Raw genomic sequence first — 24990 nt, forward strand, 5'->3', positions numbered from 1 at the left:
ATTGGTCCCCACTCTCTTCTGCCTTGTAGAGTTTCTGCCGAGAGATCCACTGTTAGTCTGATGGGCTTCCCTTTGTGGGTAGCCTGACCTTTCTCTCTGGCTGCCCTTAACATTTTTTCCTTCATTTCAACTTTGGTGAATCTGACAATTACGTGTCTTGGAGTTGTTCTTCTCGAGGAGTATCTTTGTGGTATTCTCTGTATTTCCTGAATGTGAACGTTGGCCTGCCTTTCTAGATTGGGGAAATTCTCCTGGATAATATCCTGCAGAGTGTTTTCCAACTTGGTTCTATTCTCCCCATCACTTTCAGGTACACCAATCAGACGTAGATTTGGTCTTTTCACATAGTCCCATATTTCTTGGAGGCTTTGCTCATTTCTTTTTATTCTTTTTTCTCCAAACTTCCCTTCTTGTTTCATTTCATTCATTTCATCTTCCATTGCTGATACCCTTTCTTCCAGTTGATCGCATCTGCTCCTGAGGCTTCTGCATTCTTCACATAGTTCTCGAGCCTTGGTTTTCAGCTCCATCAGCTCCTTTAAGCACTTCTCTGTATTGGTTATTCTAGTTATACATTCTTCTAAATTTTTTTCAAAGTTTTCAACTTCTTTGCCTTTGGTTTGAATGTCCTCCCATAGCTCAGAGTAATTTGATCATCTGAGGCTTTCTTCTCTCAGCTCATCAAAGTGGTTCTCCATCCAGCTTTCTTCTGTTGCTGGTGAGGAGCTGCGTTCCTTTGGAGGAGGAGAGGCACTCTGCTTTTTAGAGTTTCCAGTTTTTCTGTTCTGTTTTTTCCCCATCTTTGTGGTTTTATCTACTTTTTGTCTTTGATGATGGTGATGTACAGATGGGTTTTTGGTGTGGATGTCCTGTTTGTTAGTTTTCCTTCTAACAGACAGGACCCTCAGCTGCAGGTCTTTTGGAGTACCCTGCAGTGTGAGGTGTCAGTGTGCCCCTGCTGGAGGGTGCCTCCCAGTTAGGCAGCTCGGGGGTCAGGGGTCAGGGACCCACTTGAGGAGGCAGTCTGCCCCTTCTCAGATCTCCAGCTGCGTACTGGGAGAACCCCTGCTCTCTTCAAAGCTGTCAGACAGGGACATTTAAGTCTGCAGAGGTTACTGCTGTCTTTTTGTTTGTCTGTGCCCTGCCCCCAGAAGTGGAGCCTACAGAGGTAGGCAGGCCTCCTTGAGCTGTGGTGGGCTCCACCCAGTTCGAGCTTCCAGGCTGCTTTGTTTACCTAAGCAAGCCTGGGCAATGGCGGGCGCCCCTCCCCCAGCCTGGCTGCCACCTTGCAGTTTGATCTCAGACTGCTGTGCTAGCAATCATCAAGACTCAGTGGGGTAGGAACCTCTGACCCAGGTGCAGAATATAATCTCGTGGTGCGCCTTTTTTTAAGCCTCTCGTAAAAGCGCAGTATTCGGGTGGGAGTGACCTGATTTTCCAGGTGCTGTCCGTCACCCCTTTCTTTGATTAGGAAAGGGAACTCCCTGACCCCTTGCACTTCCTGAGTGAGGCAATGCCTCGCCCTGCTTCGGCTCGCGCACGGTGCGTGTGCGCACCCACTGGCCTGCGCCCACTGTCTGGCACTCCCTAGTGAGATGAACCTGGTACCTCAGATGGAAATGCAGCAATCACCCGTCTTCTGCTTCGCTCAGGCTGGGAGCTGTAGACTGGAGCTGTTCCTATTTGGCCATCTTGGCTCCTCCCTCCTATTTATTTTTTTTTGAGATGGAATCTCCTTCTGTCGCCCAGGCTGAGGTGCAGTGGCTGCACGTTTTTCATATGTAAATGTTCAATGATGTGAAATGTTCATGAAGTTTAAACTGGCCAAGTATCCTAGTATAGTATTCAAGGACAGCATAAATAGAATCAGAATAATGACATGATTGAGGACCCATTAGCTCCATGTGAACTTACTCAATAAACTCTATCCCAGAACTTCCCCCAAATTTTACGATGAGATTAGATGAATATTAAACAGCCATTTAAAAAGTGTAATCCTATCTTTGAGGTATTTTCAATGTCTTTAATAAGATGGCATTAATCTTTTCAGAGGAGACCATTGGTGAGAAATTTTAGGCAAAAATGTTTACTACTAAATCTCTCGTGCTGTTTTTTAAATTTCCTTTTTGTCTTTACACATTTTCTAAATTGAAAATTAAATATTAATTTTTAAACATATGTTTTTGAGGAAGACGGAGTTACCAGTTCATTAGCAAAAGGCACGCCTTTATAGGGCAGTGAATTATGCTGCAAACAGATTTCCTAAATTATAAATATGAACTGAAAGTGTGAATTTGAAATCTCAGATGGTAAGCAACGATTTATTTTAATAACATAAACTAGAACTATCAAATACATCCCATTCCCTTCACATATAGTGTAAAATGGATACTTTTTTTTAGGGAAGACAGCTATAATCCCCTCCTTACCACAAAATAACAAACCTATAAAAATATAACTGTGAACAGAATCTATTCAAATGTGCAAATGAAGATACATAAATTTTAAAAAATCAAATATATAATTTCAAAGGAACTAAATCCTATTCCTTCCTAAACATGATTAAGTGGAGGTTGTTTTATGTATTTTACTGATAGGCAATATGAAGCCAGGTCAGAATATAATTTCTTTATGCCAGACGAGAATGTATAAAATAAGCCGCTTCACAGTCAGAACCTAGTTTGTTTCTCTCTGAGTTTGATGTCAATCAACAATTTGGATTTGAATTTCCAAAAGGGCTTAAAGTTTCATTGTTTATCCGTTTCCATCTTGTTCAAGAAGCTTTGAAGTTGTTAGAGGATTTTTCTGTGTATTCTTGGGAGTTTGGCAAGAAAAGAAAGCAAGCTATTTTCTATGCTAGGGGATTCTGAGATATGAGTAAATTATGTGATTTCACCATGCAGAAAGTGAGTTTCAGAACCTCTGCTGGAAGCTGGCTTGTCTGCAGAGATTTAAAGTCCAAAATGCTCCCCTAAAACCAAGTCACCTCCCATTCTTTTATCTAAGCATGTGATTTATCCTTTTATTTTCCTTCCCTTATATCTCCTGGAAGAACGATACTGTAATGATTATTCTAGCGGACACACATCTAGTAGATACACAGAAACAGAGTCATGCTCCCGGTGTGATGTCCCCCTGAAAATCTGTCTAATGTAGACATAAATCAAATTTAAATAAGGACCCTACCTTGCTTCAAAATGAGTTGGAGCATGTTTCATTTAACAAGTGCCAACTTTGAAGACACGGGAGACCTCATTGGGGTTAGGGACCATATGGCGTGACAAATACAATCCTGCACCTTCTAAGGGGAGAGCTCAGGAAGAATCACCTTCTGTGGGAGCGGACGCGGCTCCTTTCAGAAGCGGAATGGCTGATTCTACCTCAGCCTGGCCAGGCGGTGGCGCCTGTGGTTCTGTCACACAGTCGTCTGGATGTGCTGTGAAGTTACCATGTGAAAGGGACTTGGCTTCGAGTCAGGAGAATTTGGGTAATGCAGATTGTCCCCCATGACACGGGTAGGTTTTCTCCAATTAATTGAAAACCAAAGACTGGGGTTTCCCAAAGAACACAATCTGCCTAAAAGATTGCATGATCAATTTTTTGCCTATATTTCTAGCCTGCCAATCTGCCCTATAGATTTCAGACTTGCTCTCCATGCTGGGGGCTGTCCATGTCCAGGGTCTGTCCATGCTGGGGTCTGTCCATGATAGGGTCTGTTTATGCTGGGGGCTGTCCACGATGGAGTCTGTCCATGGTGGGGGCTGTCCATGTCCAGGGTCTGTCCATGCTGGGGTCTGTCCATGATAGGGTCTGTTTCTGCTGGGGGCTGTCCACGATGGAGTCTGTCCATGGTGGGGGCTGTCCATGTCCAGGGTCTGTCCATGCTGGGGGCTGCCTATGCCGCTGTCTGTCCATGATGGGGTTTGATTATGCTGGCGGCTGTCTATGCTGGGGGCTGCCTATGCTGGGATCTGCCTGTGATGGGGTCTGTTTTTGCTGGGGGCTGTCCATGCTGGGGGCTGCCTGTGCCGCTGTCTGTCCATGATGGGGTTTGTTTATGCTGGCGGCTGTCCATGCTGGGGGCTGTCCGTGCTGGGATCTGTCCATACCTGGGCTCTCTGTGCTGGGCACAGTGTCGGGAGGCTGAGTCATGGAGCTTGTAGCAGGAGGATTGGATGAATATCTCTGAACACACTTGGGGATCAGTGAGGGCTGTTATTTGAAGCTGGGGAAGAGTGAGCTGTTTGTGGGCTAGGTGGGACAGTTTAATGGATGACAGATCAGGGAAGGAGAGAGGGAAAACAGGAAGAGAAGTCACTGGGCAGGGAGAGGAGGTGGGGTGGGGTATTTACGGTTAGTGACAGGAAGGGAGCTTCATCCTACCCCAGAATAGAAAGATGCTGTGCTTGTCTGTCAGCGATGGGAAGATGGAGCATTTCTGTGGGAACAGCCGTGTCCCATCATCAGCTGCAATGAGGAAAGGAGGGCTGGGCAGTTTGCGGACACGGGGAGTGTAAGATGCACGTTGCAAAGTTAGAAGCAAAACTTACAAGAGAAATGAAAGCAAGACCTCAAGATAATGCAGAATGATGGGAATACAGGGAGTCAAGGGGCATCTACGGCATAAGGACCTTGGTGTCAGAAAGGCAGAAGCTTCAGAGAATTTATTCGGTGTCAGAAGACAGGCTGTTCTGCCTTGACTTTCTTCTGGAGGAAAACACAGGCCAAGGATCCTAGTATAGTATTCAAGGACAGCATAAATAGAATCAGAATAACGACATGAATGAGGACCCATTAGCTCCATGTGAACTTAGTCAAAAAACTCTCTATCCCAGAACTTCCCCCAAATCATCACTAAGAACGTATTTGCTGGTTCACAATATATTAATTAAATAGAGCAGATAAATGCAACACTGTGTGTCTTCCTCTAGAGAAACGATAAAGTGTATACTAAGGCACAGATACTGCGCAGAAACAGGAGGAATGCTTTCTTTCCATTTTTGGTGCTTATTTTAGATTACAGTTTTGCAAAGACGAGTAAGTTTTGTGTAATAAAGAAAAGTATCATTTTATATAAAAGGTATATTTTCTCACTGAAGAGTATTTATAGGAGTAATCGTTCAGAGCTTAGAGGGTTCAGACATTTGCAGGGTCCACAAAATAGGAAATATATATATGTATTATTTATATGTATTATATATTATATAATAAATATTTATATATATACGTTTTTATATTATATATATATATTTTTTTTTTTTTCAGATCCCGACCCGCAAAACAGAGGTCTTCTCTAGCTTGCTGGTGGCAGACCAGGAAAGGTAACTAAAACATTCAGTATACTCATGTGCAACGGCAAATATGAATTTAACTTGAATTGAATTTCAAAGATTAGCTTATAAATGAAAAGACTTTTCCCAGAGTTTTAACCTGCAATCTGAAAACTCAAGCTGTGTTCTTCTCTCAGATTTCAAAGCTGATGATAGTGATTCTACAGTATAAATTTATTTGACAGTTCTGGGGATGATTGATAAGGGACATTCCGAGCATCTTAGCTCTGCAGCCTTAAGCAACACGGTCATTTGGTTGAAATATGCAGTTCTGAGGTCAAATAAGTAAGAATACTTTTTATTAATGACAAAAGTTTAAGAGATGATTTTCTTAGCTACTTTCTCTAAGATAAGATTTTAAAGTGTTAAAAATTCTCAAAAATATTCTTTCCATTGTATTTGTCATTTCTTAGATATATCTGCAATGCCCTCTTAATGCTCTTTCAAAATACAGTACAATAATATAATGCTTTAAAGCAACTATTTCTCCAGGCTTTTTACATGAGCTAGCCAAATAGGAACCATGGGTCCAGGAATTTCTAACATTCCTATTAAAAAAGGTTACCCCACTCTCATTCAAGGTAAATGATGAGGCATTGGGTTATTTAATAAATGCTAAATTGGCCAGTAATATTTTAAATTGTCTATGAATGATGGGCAGACAAAAGGAGTATTAGCTGGAAATCATTTATGAGCTACCCCAGTGATCAGTCTTACAAATGTTTCTATAAATGACTCACCATATTTCTCAAAGTGAAAAAAGTTTTAATCACCTAATTTACAGCATAATATGACAAAACAAGTTGGAAATAAGTGTGAGTGAGAGAGAAATTGGATAAAGTTTGAAAAGGAGCTTCATTTACCAATAAATATAGTTCCAGTAGTATCACGTGACATCAATATAATAATTGGTAAAAAAATTCACGGGTGTCATCTTTAAAATGTTTTCATAATATCATAAGATAGGCATTGAGTACTGTGCCCACGTTTTTAAGGTGGCAAATCATGCTCAGGAAGGTTCTATCAATAGTAAGTAATAGAAATGGGGTTCAACTCCAGATCTCATGCCCTCAAAACTAGTTTGTGCACCATTATATTCTGTGGTCTCTGCCTTCCTATATAAGCCTGTGATACGCACATATGGTCATATACACAATGATAGCATCGATATTTACATACATTCCTTAGAAATGTTTTATGGCTCTGTGTGTGTATGTAGGAGATATGTGATATTTTCATTGTGGGAATTATATTATTAATAGGATTCAATGTGCTTATATTTCAATTTAAAATTCAAATTTAAATATTTAAACATTAATTTGACAAGAAAATGAAGGTTGAAGGTAATTGTGTATGAAAAAATCCACTGATGATTATGAAGAAACTTTGGCGAAACTATAATTTTGTGTTCATAGATGCTCCTCCTTATTATCGTTGTATCAATTTGCATGACTGCAAAGTGTATCTTTAATGCAATTATTTCAATAATAATTTATTAAGTGTATCTAATGCATCTGGAAGCTTTTGCTCAGAAGCACTTATCACACCCTAATGTATTTATATGCTTTGATATTTATCTTTTGTTTAATAAATTTGATGGCAATATCTGTTCTCAGATGGCTTTGAGTCAAAGAGGAAGAAAAAGGTAAGAAATCAGTTACTCTGCAGTGTGCTGTAGCCTGTGATAAAGAACCCTTCTGAGGGCTCTGAAATCTTGTAGGTTGATGAATAATTAACCAGGTAGACAATGGTGGGTGTGCATTCTAAGCTGAGGAAGTGGCACACTCATGGGCTCACTGGTATATGAAAGCATGACATATTTGGGTTCAGTGGAGCTGGGATGGGCAAGATACAGGTGAATTAGATGAAGTTGCACCTGTTGAGCTTTGGCTGAGGCATGGGGGTGTTATTATCTTTGTTATTTACTTCCTTTTAATTGTTTTGGCTTTATTTGCTTATTTCTTCCCTAAGTTCTTGAGGTAGAAGCTGATATTATTGATTTGAGGCTTTTTCTGTGTTTGAATGTATTCATTTCATGCTTTAAATGTCCCTGTCAGCTCTGCTTTAGCTCTACCGTACACGTTTTGATATATGTCTTTTTAATTTTCATTCTGTCTTTTAAAAATGTATTTGAGCCTTCCATTTTTATTCTGAATGTTTTAGATGTATCATATTTAGTTCTCAAATGTGTGGAGACTTCTCTGTAACCTTTCTGTTATAATTTCTAGTTTGATTTCCTTTTGGGTAGAGAACACACTCTGTATAATTTCTATTTTTAAAATTTGTTTCATACGTGGTCTATCTTGGTTAATATTCCATTCGACACATTAAAAGAATGTGTATTCTTTTGTTTTTGGGTGGAGTGTTCTACAAATATTGGTTAAATCCTGTTGGTTGATGATGTTGTTGATTTTTCCTATATCATTGCTATTTTTAAGTTGGTTTATTAATTGAGTGAAGGATGTTGAACTCTCACTTTAATTTGGATTTGTCTATTTCTTCTTTCAGTTAGATTAGGATTGGCTTAATATATTTTTCAGCTTTGTTGTTTGGGGCATACACATTTAAGATTGCTATGTCCTCTTGGTGGATTGACCCTTTTGTCAGTCTTCAGTATCCCTGTCTGATTAATGTAGCCACTCCTGTTTTCCTTTGATTAATGCTTGCATGGTACATCATTTTTCTATTCTTTTACTTTGAATCTTCATAAACTATTATATTTGAAGTGTGTTTCTTGTAGGAAGCGTACAGTTTGGTCATGTGTTATAACACTGTCTTTTAATCCGTGTATTTGGACCATTTGTGTTAGGTGTAATTATTGCTATACTAGGACTTAATTTTGCCATTTTATTTTTGTTTTCTATTTGGTCTCTATATTTCCTGTTTCTCTGTTTTTTTTTCTTGTCTTCTTTTGAGTTAAATTTTGGTCCCAAATTTTATTGTGATATATTGGTAGTGCTTTCGAATGTATCTCTTTGTATAGGGTTTTTAGTGGTTTCTCTAGGTCTTTATACAGACACAACTTAACATTATGTACTGCTGTTATATTACCAGTTTGACTGATTTATAGGAACCTTACCCTCATTTAAATTTCTTTACCTTTCTCCATTTATTATATAATTCTCTTAAGTATTTTATCTATACTATATACATATATATATGGTTGGAATGACACCAAACTATGCCATAATTTTTGCTTCAACTATAAAGAGAAGAAAAAAAAGTATTATATTTACCTATATTTTTTATTACCATCTTTTTTCTTATTTCCCTGTGATTTAAGTTTCCTTTTTTAGTCATTTTGTTTCTTTTCAGATGATTTCCTTTAGCTATTCTTTAAAATAGGCCTTCTAGAGACATATTCTCTTGATATACTTTTGTCTTATAATATTTTGATTTTTTTCTTTAATTCAGAATGATATTATTACAGGACACAGAATTCTGGTTTGACATTTTTTAGCACTTGAGAAATGTAATACTTCCTTCTGGTCTTTACAATTTCCAGGAACAAATCCACTGTAATTAGAATTACTTTTTGTCTATAGGTAAGGTGTTACTACTCTGTCACCACTTTCAGGTATTTTTCTTTCTTTATATTTTTCACTCTGACTATAATGAGTGAATTTCTTTGGGTTTCATTCAGTTTTTTGAATCTTTAAGTTTTGTGTCTCTTGCCATTTGGGAAAAATTTTAGTCATTATTTGAGTGCTTTTTTAGACCAACTTTTTTCTTCTCATTCTGGACCTCTAATAATATAAATGTTAATTTTTTCTTAAATTTTTACTAGTTCCTAGGGTTATATTCAGTATGCTTTTTCCCTCTGTTTTACAGAATGGGCATATTAGTCAGCGTTCTCTAGAGCGACAGGACTAATAGGATAGACGTCTATATGAAAGGGACTTTATTAAGGAGAATTGACTGACACGATCACAAGGTGAAGTCCCACAATAGGCTGTCTGCAAGCTGAGGAGCCTGGAAGCCAGTCCGAGTCCCAAACCTCAAAAATGAGGAACTGACAGTGCAGCCTTCAGTCTGTGGCCGAAGGCCCAAGAGCCCCTGGCAAATCACTGGTGTGGGTCCCAAAGACCAAAAGCTGAAGAACTTGGAGTCTGATGTTCAAGGGCAGGAAGCATCCAGCAAAGGAGCAAGATGATGACCAGAAGACTCAGCAAGTCTGCTCTTCCAACTTCTGTCTGCTTTATTCTAGCTGTGCTGCCAGCTGACTAGATGGTGCCCACCCAGATAGAGGGTGGGTCTGCCTCTTCCACTCCACTGACTCAAATGTTAATCTCCTTTGAACACATCCCCACAGACACACCCAGGAACAGTACTTTGCATCCTTCAATCCAATCAGGTTGACACTCAATATTACACAATGGGCAATTTCTATTGTTCTGTATTTAGAACAATATTATTTCTATTGTTCTATATTTTTTCCACTTTTTTTCCTGTCTCCTCCATTTTGCTGTTAAGCTCGTCTATTGTGTGTATGTTCATGTGTGTGTTTTATTGTGGTTATACTTTTCAGTTCTAAAATTTCCATTTGGTTCCTTTTTATATCTTCTAATTTTTTTGCTCAGACTTTGTATTTGATGAGGCTTCTTTATTTTGTTTCAATTGTGTTCACAATTTTTCATTTTTTAGAATGGCTATTTAAAGTCTTTAAAATGTAATTCCAATTATCTGTCATCTCAGTGTTGGTATCCATTCATTTTTAAACATTCTATTGAGAACTCCCTGGTTCTTGGTATGATGAATGAGTTTTTTCATTGAAATTTGTACGCTTTGGAAGTTATGTTATATAGCATTGTCTTACTCATTTCCTTATTTTAGCTATTTCTCTTGACACTGTTTAATATGTGAAGGACAGGTGCTACTCACTACCATCAGGTGAGGGTAGACGTCCAGGTTCCTCTATTGACACCCAGTGAGGGTTACTGCTTGTAACTTCTGGCCAGGGTAGGATTTCTGGCTCCTCACTAGTTGCCATTGCTACCTTTCTTGCTGGGAAAGTTGAAAGTGTCTCATTAGTTGTTACTCACATGGCCTTCACTGGCTTCCTGTGTGTTTGTGAGTGTTGATCATTTCATTGCTGGGCAGGGTGAAGCCCCCACTCTTGTTTGATTCTGTCTCAGTGGGGTGGGGTGGAAAACCTGTTACTCCAGGACTGTTGTCAAGTCCTGTCCTTCAAATGGTTTCCACTGAAACCTGGGAGGGGAGGAAGTAGTTGTTAACTGCAGGACATCAAAACAGAAATTCTTAAAAGCAAGCAGAGAATGAAAACAAACTATGTGTTACTCAGAAAAGCCTGAAGATTAACACACAGAGGACTCTCAAGAGGAACAATAAGTGGCAGAGGCAATGGAATAGTGTGGAGATAAACAGCTCTAAGTAGTTACTTTTTCAGCGATTATGATGAATAAGGCATTGTAATATAACCACAACAGATAATGTGAAAAGTTACAAGGAACACACTTCAAGAAGAAGGAAAATGATCCCAGGAGGAATATCTGAGATGAAGGAGGAAATGGCAAGCAAACAAACTTACAAACTTGCTTGTAAATAAAAACAAATATCGTTGAAGAGAAGAAAAGTAATGATGTCTAAAATTCTATGTTCTTGGAAACACGAAATTAAAATATTGGACAGAAAAAACCCAACAAGTCGTAACTCAAGAGAAAGAAATAAGAATTAAAATACCTAAGATTTTATATTTTGTGAAAGCGAGTATAATTTTACTTTATACTTGGTTAATTTAAGTGTGCAATATAAAATATCAAGTGTAACCAAAATAAGAATAGTAACATCTAAGTTATTGAATTTCAATAACAAAAAGTAACAAAGTAACAACAAACAAAAACCCTAATTATACTAGAAAGAGAAAAGGAAAGACAGAAAATAGAAAGAAACCTACCTTTATTTTTTTTTTTTTAATTTTTTGAGAGAGAGTCTCCTTTGGTGGCCCAGGCTGGAGTGCAGTGGCGTGATTTCAGCTCACTGCAAGCTCCGCCTCCTGGGTTCACGCCCTTCTCCTGCCTCAGCCTCCTGAGTAGCTGGGACTACAGGCACCCACCACCATGCCTGGCTAATGTTTTGTATTTTTAGTAGAGACGGGTTTCACCATGTTAGCCAGGATGGTCTCGATCTTCTGACCTCATGATCTGCGTCCCTCGGCCTCCCAAAGTACTGGGATTACAGGCGTGAGCCACTGCACCTGGTCCAAAACCTACACTTTAAAATTATAGTAAAAACAAGTCTCACTCTATCAGTTATTACTGATTATAATAAATGAAAATGAAAAAATTTATTAGTTAAAAGGCAGGATTATCAGATTATACTTGAGAACTAAGTTCTAGTGTGTGCCGTTTACAAAAACACATGTCAAAACAACAGAGAAAAGTGGTTTAAAAATATGTAACACAAATGATAACAACATAAACTGGATAACTTGGTAATATTAGAAAAATTGACTTTAGGAGAAAATCATTAAGAGGGATAAAAAGCTATTACGAGGCTGGGCGCAGTGGCTCACACCTGTAATCCCAGTGCTTTGGGAGGCCGAGGCAGGTAGATCACGAGGTCAGGAGATCGAGACCATCCTGGCTAACACATTGAAACCCCATCTCTACTAAAAATACAAAAAAAAAAAAAACAAAATTAGCCAGAAATGGTGGCGGGCGACTGTGGTCCCAGCTACTCGGGAGGCTGAGGCAGGAGAATGGCATGAACCTGGGAGGCGGAGCTTGCAGTGAGCCGAGATTGTGCCACTGCATGCCAGCCTGGGTGACAGAGCAAGACTCTATCTCAAAAAAAGAAAAAAAAAGAGCTATTACAAAATGGCATAGTAATCATTTTTCTTGAAGGATATACTAATCAAATTTGTAGCCACATGTAAAATAATGTGAGGTTATTGAAAACCTAGAAATTTAAAAATATGTATGGGGGAATAGGGTCTTGCTTTGTTACCCATACTGAGTGCAGTGGTGTGATCAGGGCTCGCTGGAACAGAGACTCTCCTGGCCGAAGCAATTTTTCCACTTCAGCCTCCCAACTAGCTGGGTCTACAGGTGCCAGCACAGCTGGCTAATGTTTAATTTTAATTTTTTGTAGAGATGGGATCTTGCTGTGTTGGCTAGACTGGTCTCAAATTCCTAGGATCAAATAGTCCTCCTACAGTGCTGGGATTATAGGTGTGATTCATGGTTCCTGACCAAAATAAAACTGTGTGTGTGTGTGTGTCTGTGCGCGAGCACGCGTTTGTGTATTCTGACAGCAGAAGAATTCCCTGTCCCCATTATTGATTAGGGAGGCAAGAACATAAAAATGGTAAAATAGAAATTTAAACATGATTAACAAACTTGACTTATTTCATATAAATATAATTGTAATTTTTTGTTTTTTAATAATTGTAGTCTTAATTTAGGAAATATACATATTTTAGAGTTATATGAACTATTATAAAAATCTATGTTGTATTAGTTCATAAGACTAGTTGCTACACAATACATAGAATCAGCAAAATCCTAGCTATGTTGTCAAACCATAAAATAAATAATTAATATTTAGCAACAAAGAGGAAAATACCAACAACACGTTAGAAATTAAAGCTACATGTACACTAAACAATTTATGGTTCAAGAATAACTAATGTTATAGATTTATCGGGTATTTTAAACTAAATGATACCATGGGTACTATATTTTAAAATGTTCAACAGAGTAATTTAGAAAAAGTAAAACGCAATTATCCAAATTAATAAAGGAGATCATAAAGATAATAAAATAGGTATATGAAAAATAAAAATATTAATGTGAAAATTTTGTCCTCTGAAAAGCTGAAACAAAGAAACAAACAAAATCGTGATAGGCCTATCTTGAGATAGATCTAGAAGAAAAAAGGAAGAGAAATTCCAGAAGAAATAATTGTAAAAATGAAAAAGTGACATACCATCTATTCAACAGAGATTGACAGGGTAATAAAAGGCTATTTTGCCATAAAATTAGAAAATTGAGATAAAATATCCAAATAGCTAAGAATATTTTACCAAAATTGAATAAAAAAGAAATAGAAAACCAAAATATCACTGGAATCAGTTTAAAAATTCTTTATTAAGTAAACAATTGGCTGAAATTGTTTTACAGAGTTGTTCTTCCAAGTTGTCAGAGAACAGAGCAATATACTTTCTATAAATAATTCTAAGGTACAGAAAGAGAGGGCAAACTCTCAATTTTATTCTGTAACAGTAGGAAAATTCAGATGCCAAAACCATACAAGACAGAATAGGGAATAAATATTACGAGGGAATAAAAATATTAAAAAAAAATTCCTGTCCAGTCCACCAACCTTACAAAACTCAAGAAGGTTGAAGTTGGAGGAGCCACATTTTGCTGTTCACAAAATTCCCTTTTTCCGCTTTCCTAATGTAAGATAATGCTGGAAAATGAACACTCAGCCAGAAGCCACATTTCTCATCCCCTTTTAAGTGGGTGATACGTTAAGATGGAATTGATCAATGGGATGTGAGTATAGAAGATTTATACCTCTTTCAAACTTGGCTCATGAAAAATTGCATGTTTGATCATCTGTGCTCTTTTCCTCTTCTGATTGGCTGGAATGAAGACAGCCCTCGCCAGACACTAAATCTGCCAGCACCTTGACGTTGAGCTTCCCAGCCTCCAGAACTATGAAAAATCAATTTCAGGACTTTATAAATTATTCAGTCTAAGAAATTTTGTTATAGCAGCAGGAAAAGCTCAGGACAATATTCAATAACTATTTGCTGAATGAGTGAACAGTAGTATTTTCGTAGCATATTTAGCTATATTCTAATATTGTTGTTATGCAAATATTCTGTATTCCTGTTCGTGTGTTAAAGTAATATTTTTGTAATCTACAAACAAGTAGGCTGCTTCTAAAATTCATCTATAAAACATATATGAAGACTGAAATCCCTCACAGTGAATTTGTTTATACATAAGTAATACAGTTTATTATTGATTTTGAATCATGAAGTGGAGAGTTTATTCAATGTAACAAAGAAATATTGGACAAATCTAATCCCTGAGTCTGTGAGTTTTTACAGAGCTTTTATTGATTTTCTTTACAGTACATATGTTTTTCTGGATTAATTAGTACTTCTCCTAGATGACAGATCATATATCCAAAACAATCTATTTTCTTTTCCTTCAAGAAATTAATATCTAACAAAAAAATGACTGAAGCCTGCTGAGATTACTACACCAATGTGCATTCATCACTTTAATATACCACAGATGTATTTTCCATGTCTAGTGAAGCAAAATGTTGCCTAGATTAAAAAATATGGAAACTGGGGATTCCCAGGCAAGATGGCCAAATAGGACAGCTCCAGTCTGCAGCTCCCAGTGAGACCAACGCAGAAGGTGGGTGATTTCTGCATTTCCAACTGAGGTACTTGGTTCATCTCATTGGGACTGGTTAGACAGTGGGTGCAGCCCATGGAGAGTGAGCAGAAGCAGGGTGGGGCACTGCCTCACCCAGGAAGCAAAAGGGGCTGGGTAACTCCCTCCCCTAGCCAAGAGAAGCCGTGAGGGACCGTGCTGTGAGAGATGGTGCTGTCAGGCCGAGATAATATGCCTTTCCCACAGTCTTCACAACCCACATACCAGGAGATTCCCTCAGGTACCTACACCACAATGGACCTGAGTTTCAAGCACAAAACTGGGCCGCTGTTTGGGCAGACGCCGAGCTAGCTGCAGGAGTCTTTTTTCGTACCCTAATGGCACCTGGAACACCAGCAAGACAGAACTGTTCACTCCCCTGGAAAGGAAGCTGAAACCAGGGAGCCAAGTGGTCTTGCTCCAGCGGATCCCACTCCCACAGAACCCAGCAAGCTAAGATCCACTGGCTGGAAATTCTAGCTGCCAGCACAGCAGTCTGGTCAACCTGGGATGCTTGAGCTTGGTGGGGGGAGGGGTGTCCGCCATTACTGAGGCTTGAATAGGTGGTTTTCTACTCGCAGTGTAAACAAAGACATCGGAAGTTCAGACTGGGCAGAGAACACTGCCAAGCTGCAAAGTCGCTGTAGCCAGACTGCCTCTCTAGATTCCTCCTCTCTGGGCAGGGCATTTCTGAAAGAAAGGCAGCAGCCCCAGTCAGGGGCTTATAGATAAAACTCCCACCTGCCTGGGACAGAGCACCTGGAGGAAGAGGCAGTTGTGGGTGCAGCTTCTGCAGACTTAAACGTTCCTGGGTCCCGGCTCTGAAGAGAGCAGCGGCTCTCCCAGCACAGCACTCAAACTCTGCTAAGGGTCAGACTGCCTCCTCAAGTGGGTCCCTGACCCCCATGCCTCCTGACTGGGATACACCTCCCAGCAGGGGTTGACAGACATCTCATACAGGAGAGCTCCAACTGCCATCTGGCAGGTTCCCCTCTGGGATGAAGCTTCCAGAGAAAGGAGCAGGCAGCAATTCTTGCTGTTCTGCAGCCTCCCCTTGTGATACCCAGGCAAACAGGGTGTGGAGTGGACCCCCAGCAAACTCCAGCAGACCTGTAGAAGACAGTCCTGACTGTTAGAAGGAAAACTAACAAACAGAAAGCAATAACATCAACAAAAAGGATTCGAAGGTCACCAACAGCAAAGACCAAAGGTAGATAAATCCACAAAGATGAGGAAAACCCAGCACAGAATGGCTGAAAATTCCAAACACTAGAACACTGCTTCTCCTCCAAAGCATCACAACTCCTCACCAGCAAGGGAACAAAACTGGACAGAGAATGAGTTTGATGAATTGACAGAAGTAGGTTTCAGAAGGTGGGTAATAAACTCCTCTGAGCTAAAGGAGCATGTTCTAACCCAATGCAAGGAAGCTATGAACCTGGAAAAAAGGTTAGAGGAATTGCTAACTAGAATATCCAGTTTAGAGAAGAACATAAATGAACTGATGGAGCTGAAAACACAGCACAAAAACTTCTTGAAGCATATACAAGTATCAATAGTCGAATTGATCAAGCAGGAGAAATCATATCAGAGATTGAAGATCAACTTAATGAAATAAAGCATGGAGACAAGATTAGAGAAAAAAGAATGAAATGGAATGAACAAAGCCTCCAAGAACTATGGGACTATGTGAAAAGACCAAACCTACGTTTGATTGGTGTACCTGAAAGTGACAGGGAGAATGGAGCCAAGTTGGAAAACACACTTCAGGATATTATCCAGGAGAACCTCCCCAATCTAGCAAGATAGGCCAATGTTCAAATTCAGGAAATACAGAGTACACCACAAAGATACTCCTGGAGAAGAACAACCCCAAGACACATAATCATCAGATTCACCAAGTTTGAAATGAAGGAAAAAATGTTAAGGGCAGCCAGAAAGAGAGGTTGGGTTACCCACAAAAGGAAGCCCATCAGTGGATCTCTCTACAGAAACCCTACAAGCCAGAAGAGAGTGAGGGCCAAGATTCAACATTATTAAATAAAAGAATTTTTAACCCAGAATTTCATATCCAGCCAAACTAAACTTCATAAGTGAAGGAGACATAAAATCTCTTACAGACCAGAAAATGCTGAGGGGTTTTGTCACCAGCAGGCCTGTCTTACAAGAACTCCTCAAGGAAACACTAAATATGGAAAGGAAAAACCAGTACCAACCACTGCAAAAACAAACCAAAATGTAAAGGCCATCAACACTATGAAAAAACTGCATCAACTAATGGGGAAAATAACCAGCTAGCATCATAATGACAGGATCAAATTCACACATAACAATATTAACCTTAAATATAAATGGGCTAAATGCCCCAATTAAAAGTCACAGAATAGCAAATTGGATAAAGAGTCAAGAGCCATTGGTGTGCTGTATTCAGGAGACCCATCTCACATGCAAAGACACACATAGGCTCAAAATAAAAAGATGAAGGATTATTTATCAACTAAATGGAAAGCAAAAAAAAAAAAAAAAAGCAGAAGTTGCCATCTTAGTCTCTGATAAAACAGACTTTAAACCAACAAAGATCAAAAAAGACAAAGAAGGACATTATATAATGGTAAAGGGATCAATGCAACAAGAGGAGCTAACTATCCTAAATTTATATGCACCCAATACAGGAGTACCCAGATTCATAAAGCAAATTCTTAGAGACCTACGAAGAGACTTTGAGTCTCACATGACAATAGTGGGAGACTTTAACACTCCACTGTCAATATTAGACAGATCAATGAGACAGAAAATTAACAAGGATATTCAGGACTTGAACTCAGCTCTGGACCAAGTGAACCTAATAGACAGGTGCAGAACTCTAAACCCCAAATCAAAAGAATATATATTCTTCTGAGCACCACATAGTACTTATTGTAAAATTGACCACATAATTGGAAGTAAAACACTCCTCAGCAAATGCAAAAGAACAGAAATCATAACAAACAGCCTTCAGACCACAGTGCAATCAAATTAGAACTCAGGATTAAGATACTCACTCAAAACTGCACAAGTAAATGGAAAGTGAACAACCTGCTCCTGAATGACTACTTGGTAGATAACGAAATTAAGGCAGGAACGAATAAGTTATTTGAAACCAATGAGAACAAAGACAAAACATACCAGAATCTCTGGGACACAGCTAAAGCAGTGTTTAGTGGGAAATTTATGGCACTAAACGCGCACAGGAGAAAGCAGGAAAGATCTAAAATCGACACCCTAACATCACAATTAAAAGAACTAGAAAAGTAAAAGCAAATAAATTCAAAAGCTAGCAGAAGACAAGGAATAACTAAGATCAGAGAACAACTGAATGAGGTAGAGACACAAAAAACCCTTCAAAAAAATCAGTGAACCCAGCAGCTTGTTGTTTGAAAAGATTGACAAAATAGATAGATGGCTAGCCAGACTAATAAAGAAGAAAAGAGAAAAGAATCAAAAAGACACAATAAAAAATGATAAAGGGAATATCACCACCGATCCCACAGAAATACAAACTACCATCAGAGAATACTATAAATACCTCTATGCAAATAAACTAGAAAACCTAGAAGAAATGGATAAATTCCTGGACACATACACCCTCCCAAGACTAAACCAGGAAGAAGTCGAATCCCTGAATAGACCAATAACAAGTTTTGAAATTGAGGCAGTAATTAATAGTCTACCACCCAAAAAAAGCCCTGGACCAGATGGATTCACAGCCGAATTTTACCAGAGGTACAAAAAGGAGCTGGTACCATTCCTTCTGAAACTATTCCAAACAATAGACAAAGAAAGACTCCTCCCTAACTCATTTTATGAGGCCAGCATCATCCTGATACCAAAACCTGGCAGAGACACAACAAAAAAAGAAAATTTCAGGCCTATATCCCCGATAAACATCAATGCAAAAATACTCAATAAGATACTGGCAAACCGAATCCAGCAGCACATCAAAAAGCTTACGCACCACAATCAAACTGGCTTCATTCCCGGGATGCAAGGCTGGTTAAACATATGCAAATCAATAAACGTAATCCATCACATAAACAGAAGCAACGACAAAAACCACATGATTATCTCAATAGAGGCAGAAAAGGCCTTTGATAACATTTAACACCCCTTCATGCTAAAAACACTCAATAAACTAGGTTTTGATGGAATGTATCTCAAAACAATAAGAGCTATTTATGACAAACCCACAGCCAATATCATACTGAATGGGCAAAAGCTGGAAGCAGTCCCTCTGAAAACTGGCACAAGACAAGGATGTGCCTTGTCACCACTCCTATTCAACACAGTATTGGAAGTTCTGGCCAGGGCAGTCAGGCAAGAGAAAGAAATGAAGGGTATTTGAATAGGAAGTGAGGAAGTCAAATTATGTCTGTTTGCAGATGACATGATTGTATATTTAGAAAACCCCATGATCTGAGCCCAAAAACTCCTTAAGCTGATAAACCACTTCAGCAAAGTCTCAGGATACAAAATCAATGTTCAAAAGTCACAAGCATTCCTATACACTAATAATAGTCAAACAGAGATCCAAATCATGAGCAAATTCCCATTCACAATTGCTACAAAGAGAATAAAATACCTAGGAATACAACTTACAAGGGATATGAAGGACCTCTTCAAGGAGAACTACACACCACTGCTCAAGGAAATAAGAGAGGACACAAACAAATGGGAAAACACTCCATGCTCATGGGTAGGAAGAATCAATATCATGAAAGTGGCCATACTGCCCAAAGTAATTTATAGACTCAATGCTATTCCCATCAAGCTACCATAGATTTTCTTCACAGAATTAGAAAAAACTACTTTAAATTTCATATGGAACCAAAAAAGAGCCTGTATAGCCAAGACAATCCTAAGCAAAAATAACAAAGCTGGAGGCATCACGCTACCTGTCTTCAAACTGTACTACAAGGCTACAGTAACCAAAACAGCATGGTACTGGTACCGAAACAGATATATAGACCAACGGAACAGAACAGAGGCTTCAGAAACAATACCACAAATCTACAACCATCTGATCTTTGACAAACCTGAGAAAAACAAGCAATGGGGAAAGGATTCCCTATTTAACAAATGGTGTAGGGAAAACTGGCTGGCCATATGCAGAAAACCAAAACTGGACCCCTTTCTTACACCTTATACAAAAATTAACTCAAGATGGATTAAAGATTTAAACTTAGGACCTAAAACCATAAAATCCCTAGAAGAAAACCTAGGCAATACTATTGAGGACATAGGCATGGGCAAAGACTTCATGACTAGAACTCCAAAAGCAATGGCAACAAAAGCCAAAATTGACAAATGGGATCTAATTAAACTAAAAAGCTTCTGCACAGCAAAGAAACTATCATCAGAGTGAATAGGCAACCTAAAGAATTGGAGAAAATTTTTGCAATCTATCCATCTGACAAAGGGCTAATATCAAGAATCTACAAGGAACCTAAACAAACGTACAGGAATAAAAAAAAAAAAAATCAAAAAGTGGGCAAAGGGTATGAACAGACACTTCTCAAAAGAAGACATTTATACAGCCAAAACATATGAAAAAAAAGCTCATCATCACTGGTCGTTAGAGAAATGCAAATCAAAACCACATCTCATGCCAGTTAGAATGGCGATCATTAAAAAGTCAGGAAACAACAGATGCTGGAGAGGATGTGGAGAAATAGGAACGCTTTTACACTGTTGGTGGCAGTGTAAATTAGTTCAACCATTGCGGAAGACAGTGTGGTGATTCCTCAAAGATAGAGAACTAGGAATACCATTTAGGAATACCATTTAACCCAGCAATCCCATTACTGAGCGTATACCCAAAAGATTATAAATCATTCTACTATAAAAACACATTCACACATATGTTTATTGTAGCACTATTTACAATAACAAAGACTTGGAACCAACCCACATGCCCATCAGTGTTAGGCTGGATAAAGAAAATGTGGCACATATACACCATGGAATACTATGCAGCCGTAAAAAAGAATGAGTTCGGCCAGATGCTGTGGCTCACTCCTATAATCCCAGCACTATGGGATGCCAAGGTGGGCAGATCATGAGGTCAAGAGATTGACACCAATCTGGCCAGCCTGGTAAAACCCCGTGTCTACTAAAAAATTCAAAACTTAGCTGGGTGTTGTGGCGCATTCCTGTAGTCCTAGCTACTCTGGAGGCTGAGGGAACAGAATCGCTTGGATCCGGGAGGTGGAGGTTGCAGTGAGCCGAGACTGTGACAATGCATACCAGCCTGGTGACAGAGCGAGGCACCATCTCAGAAACACAAAAGCAAAAACAAAAAAGAATGAGTTCATGTCCTTTGCAGGGACATGGATGAAGTTGGAAACCATCATTCTCAGCAAACTAACACAGTAACAGAAAACCAAACACTGCATGTTCTCACTCGTCAGTAAACATTGAACAACGATAACATATGGGGATGGGGGGAACATCATACACGGGGGCCTGTCGGGTAGTGGAGGACAAGGGGAGGAATAGCATTAGGAGAAATGCCTAACGTAGATGACTGGTTGAAGGGTGCAGCAAACCACCATGGCACGTGTATACCTATGTAACAAACCTGCACGTTGTGCACATGTACCCTAGAACTTGAAGTATAATAAAAAGATATATAAAAAAAATTAAGTCCTCCACGCTGTAAGTATAACTCAGCAAAGAAAAAGGCATGATAATTGTTAGACTATTTTTAAAATATACTGATCCATTTTGTTGCCATTTTTTTCTGAAACCAAAGAAATAATGAACTTATCAACATGAATATTAGAAGTGGAAGAGAATATTATTTAATAAGTTTATCTCACAGGCATACCAAAAATGTTACATTAAGAAACTTGAAGAAAATATGAAAAGCATGAAAGAACCAAAGACAAATCACCTTTATTAATAAAAGATGAAGAGTACAAGTTAGTTGATTTGCTAATGTGTATTAGTAGAAATTGCTGAACGAAATAGTACAAAGTACAGCAGCCAGGAAAACAGATAAGAAATAATATCTAATCAAAATCCAATAAATCAGAAAAAAACATGAAGTAAACAGTTTCCAAATTATTTCTCAATAGAAAAGTGCAACATCAGGCTTTGGAAAGGTACTTTTAGCACGAAAGAGTTATTTCATATTTGGCTCAATTTTGTGCTTTCTTGAAATAATATATGTATAATGACTTACTATTTTCACTAAGATTTTGCTCAAATTTTTATAATTTACTTTAGATAAATTTGTTTAGAACTCTTAGCTCAAAATACCATGAATATATCAATAATGCCATATTACTCAGCCTTTGCATTGAAATGTTAATGACATACAGATATGTTAAAATTTTGGTAATATTCAGGCCGTAAAGCAATTGGTACCCAATTTTTGGCCCAGATGTGTATGTTTGGGTTCCTACCTGTTTATTTCATCCACCAAGAATGTACTGTGTGTCTCTGATATGCCATACATGGGCACAATATAGACTGTACTGTCGGATGAAACATGATTATAAACAAAATCAAACCAAACAAGGTAAGTAGATACAGACTGATGAGGGTTACAGGAGCATTTTAAATAGAGGTTGGAAACCTGAAAGAAGTAAAGGATGGAGTGTCGCCGGTGTTCTGGTGCCTGGAGAGATGGGAAGAAGGAGGTTATCAGGTCATGGGCGTAGAGCCCTCAGGACGGGGTTTGTACCCTTTTAAAAGAAGCCCCAGAGAGAGCCATCACCCCTTCCCACACAGCCAGAAGGCGCTGGCCATGAACCAGGACGCTGTCTTCAGCAGACACCATGTCTGCCACGCTTTGATCTAAGACTTCGCCCTCTGGAACTGTAAGGAGTAAATCTCAGCTCTTTATGAGCCACCAGCCTATAGTATTCTGTTAGCAGCCTGGATGGATTATGATAAGATGTGATTTTGGTTTTTCTCTGTTTTTAAAACATTATGAGAGACAGAGATGACTTCATTAAGCCATATGCACATACATGGGTTTTTGTGTTGTATTTTATATATACATATATAATTTTAATTTTGAATACATGAATTCTAATATATACACAAATATTGATATCAGTGATTTTCAAATTTATCCTACCCAATTCATCCTTTTTATATGAAACGTTTTATCAGCCCTTCTCTTTGTCCTCTATTGAAATTCATACTGACCTAGGCATATCATAAAAGAGTAAAATCAATAACATTTATAAATATAATATGCATAAAAAATTTTAAAAAAGGACAGTTTACAGCAGAATGGGCATGCATTGCCCTCTAATTGACCACTGTGTTTTACACTGAAAACAGTGAAATTGTTGGCTGCTTGCAGCTTTGTGAGGAACTGTTATGAGCACTGCCTAGAGAAACACAAATGGGAATTGCTTCAATAACAAATAAAATGCCATCATGTCATTGAAACTGGAGGTATTTTTTTCAAGAAAAGGAACTTGTGCTAAAGTTCGTAATCAAAGATTACACAGCGTTTTCTCAACCTATTTTTGTGTGCAAAAACCATGTAAAAATGATTTATCTCATATGAAAAAGAAGTGCAGTCATATTCTGGACTCAGGTAGTTACAAGAAGGTTTTCTCATCTGCAGAAAGATTCGGAAGTGTTGTAGGCACGGGATGTGGTCCTGCACTGGAAACCCACTCATCCAGCAGTGTGGAGCATCCCAGCATAGCTGTTCCTGACACTGTAAAGAACAAAACTGCCCATAAAGTTCCCAAACTTAGAGGGCAGGTGAGTCATCATTAAAAACCACCAATTTAGGTAAAATTAATGTATTCTTTTGAATTATGTGTCTCTGTGTGCGAATGTGTCTGTGTGTGTGCTGTGTGTGTGTGTAGGCGTGGGGCTTGGGTGTGTCATCTGTGTATGTTTATGTGTGTCTGTATGTGTAGTGTGTGCATGTGTATATATGTAGTGTGTGTGTGAGAGGGTTGTGTGTATGTGTGTAGGGTGTGCATGTGTGTATATGTAGAGGTGTGTGTGTCTGTGAGGGGGGTGTGTGTAGAGAGTGCATGTGTGTATATGTAGGGTCTCTGTAAGAGGTGTGTGTGTATATAGTGTGTACATGTGTGTATATGTAGGGTCTCTGTGTCTGTGAGAGGTGTGTGTGTGTTTATATGTGGGGAGTGTGCATGCTTGCATTGGTAAGAAAGACACTGCACTAGATTCATTGATGTTGAGGGGACCAAGGTTACTCCTGCTCATGTTCTTTGCCCAACCTGGAAATCCTTGTGGAAAGCCCATCCCTTCCTTAATTCTATTAAACTTCAGTCTGTCTTGTGATGCTTTTCAATTCTCACGCATTCCAGAAAGTCAGTCCTGATTCTTCTGATCCAAACATTTCTTTCTTCTCTGCATTCTCTAGAAACTTAGACTTTACACCCACTGTTTAGCCATCAACATATGTCTTCTTTTTCTAAGTAGATTGTTGGCTTTCTGAGGGCAAGGACTGACTGCTTCTGTCATCCCCCAGGCTGTCACCTGTAATGGCAGGTGGAGGTCGAGGCTTCCTGTTTGTCATCATTGAGTGCTTTCCTCACACATGCAGCTCATCTCAGATTTGGCTTTATGTTGAATATTATCTCACGGGATGTGTGCATTGTCCATTTTCACAGCCAGCAGATTTGAAAAGAGGAAATAAACAGCACTGATTACAAAGTATGAAAGTCATGGATACCTTTCTGTTTTTTCAGATCCGTAACAATGTAGCTCAGCGGTGCAACAGATTCGAGAAGCAATTAGATTCAACTGCTTCAGGATGATTTATGTGCATCATTAAAGGTCTATAAGAATTCATTAAGAAGTTACATAAATTGTCTTTATTCCTTACAACTGGGCTTCTTACACGTACAGACACATACTTACGGAAGAAAATAAAGGCTTTCCATCACGTTTTCTAACTGTAATCAAAATAAGTGGTTAGATGCCTGCTGATATAAAGGTACTCTTGTTTTTCTAAGTTAACATGGGAAATTGATAATTTCTTTTTCATTTATGCATTACATTTTTATTAAAAGTTTATTATGATATCATACTTTGATTCTTGAAGGATGAAGTCCTTGCTACTCACTAAAGGTGGTCAACTATCACAGCATTTTCTGAAATAATAAATTGGATATTGGAGTGAAAAGATTAGTCACATCTGTCACTTACTGAGACAAAAGGCTCTTGACAGCTCAAAAAACTCACCCTCTTTTGCTTAA

The 24990-nt window shown here is 38.7% G+C and overlaps 1 long non-coding RNA gene across 2 annotated transcripts in view; it reads left to right on the forward strand.

Moving 5' to 3' along the window:
- The window catches only part of LOC134730949 (uncharacterized), a 94374-nt gene extending 69627 nt beyond the window's left edge, over window positions 1–24747 (forward strand). For both annotated transcript variants that reach the window (XR_010112888.1, XR_010112889.1), the window contains 3 exons: window positions 5266–5321; window positions 23376–23518; window positions 24481–24747. This is a non-coding gene — a long non-coding RNA (uncharacterized LOC134730949). The remainder of the gene's footprint in view (window positions 1–5265; window positions 5322–23375; window positions 23519–24480) is intronic.
- Window positions 24748–24990: the final 243 nt, after the last annotated feature.

Source organism: Pan paniscus, chromosome 7, assembly GCF_029289425.2.
Source record: "Pan paniscus chromosome 7, NHGRI_mPanPan1-v2.0_pri, whole genome shotgun sequence".
Taxonomy (NCBI): Eukaryota; Metazoa; Chordata; class Mammalia; order Primates; family Hominidae; genus Pan; species Pan paniscus.